Source organism: Arachis hypogaea, chromosome 3, assembly GCF_003086295.3.
Source record: "Arachis hypogaea cultivar Tifrunner chromosome 3, arahy.Tifrunner.gnm2.J5K5, whole genome shotgun sequence".
Lineage (NCBI taxonomy): Eukaryota > Viridiplantae > Streptophyta > Magnoliopsida > Fabales > Fabaceae > Arachis > Arachis hypogaea.
This window is the reverse complement of record NC_092038.1, coordinates 72081714-72083139: the sequence shown is the minus strand read 5'-3', so window position 1 is coordinate 72083139 and position 1426 is coordinate 72081714. Positions and strand designations below refer to the sequence as shown.

The window sequence follows — 1426 nt, the reverse complement described above, 5'->3', positions numbered from 1 at the left end:
CTCACCCTTGTGTTTGGATTCTCCTTTCTTTATTCCCTTCTTCTTCTACTAACAATAAGGAATCTTTTTACTGTGACATAGAGAATTCCTCTTCTTTTTCTGTTCTCTTCTCTTTCATATGAGCAGGAACAAGAAAAAAGGCATTCTTGTTGAAACTGGTCCAGAACCTGAAAGGACTCTGAAGAGGAAACTAAGAGAAGCTAAATTACAACAATCCAGAGACAACCTTGTTGAAATTTTTGAACAAGAAAAGGAGATGGCAGCCGAACCCAACAACAATAATGCAAGAAGGATGCTTGGTGATTATACTGCACCTACGTCCAAGTTTGATGGAAGAAACATCTCAATTCCTGCCATTGGAGTAAACAATTTTGAGCTGAAACCTCAATTAGTTACTCTAATGCAACAGAACTGCAAGTTTCATGAACTTCCATCAGAAGATCCCTACCAGTTCTTGACTGAGTTCTTGCAGATCTGTGAGACTGTTAAGACTAATGGAGTAGATCCTGAAGTCTACAGGCTCATGCTTTTCCCTTTTGCTGTAAGAGACAGAGCTAGAGCATGGTTGGACTATCAACCTAAAGATAGCCTGGACTCCTGGGATAAGCTGGTCACGGCCTTCTTGGCTAAGTTCTTTCCTCCTTAAAAGCTGAGCAAGCTTAGAATGGATGTTCAGACCTTTAAACAAAAAGATGGTGAATCCCTCTATGAAGCTTGGGAAAGATACAAGCAGATGACCAAAAGATGTCCTTCTGACATGTTTTCAGAATGGACCATGATAGATATATTCTATTATGGTCTATCTGAGTTCCTAAGATGTCATTGGACTATTTTGCAGGTGGATCCATTCACCTAAAGAAAACGCCTGCAGAAGCTCAAGAACTTATTGACATGGTTGCAAATAACCAGTTCATGTACACTTCTGAGAGGAATTCCGTGAATAATGGGACGCCTCAAAGGAAGGGAGTTCTTGAAATTGATGCTCTGAATGCCATATTGGCTCAGAATAAAATGTTGACTCAGCAAGTTAACATGATTTCTCAAAGTCTGAATGGATGGCAAAATGCTTCCAACAGTACTAAAGAGGCATCTTCTGAAGAAGAAGATTATGATCCTGTGAACCCTACAATAGCAGAGGTAAATTATATGGGTGAACCTTATGGAAACACCTATAATTCATCATGGAGAAATCATCCAAATTTCTCATGGAATGATCAACAAAAGCCTCAACAAGGCTTTAATAATGGTGGAAGAAATAGGCTTAGCAATATCAAGCCTTATCCATCATCTTCTCAGCAACAGACAGAGAATTCTGAACAGAGTACCTCTAACTTAGCAAATTTAGTCTCTGATCTGTCTAAAGCCACTTTAAGTTTTATGAGTGAGACAAGGTCCTCCATCAGAAATTTGGAGGCACAAGTGGGAT

General features: G+C 39.4%; 1 non-coding gene across 1 annotated transcript; it reads right to left on the bottom strand.

Annotated features, from left to right (window-relative positions):
- Nucleotides 1-655: 655 nt before the first annotated feature.
- LOC112793361 (small nucleolar RNA R71) lies at nt 656-759 on the bottom strand. The gene has a single exon (XR_003198057.1). It is a non-coding gene; the product is annotated as a small nucleolar RNA R71 (small nucleolar RNA).
- Between the last annotated feature and the right edge of the window lie 667 nt (nt 760-1426).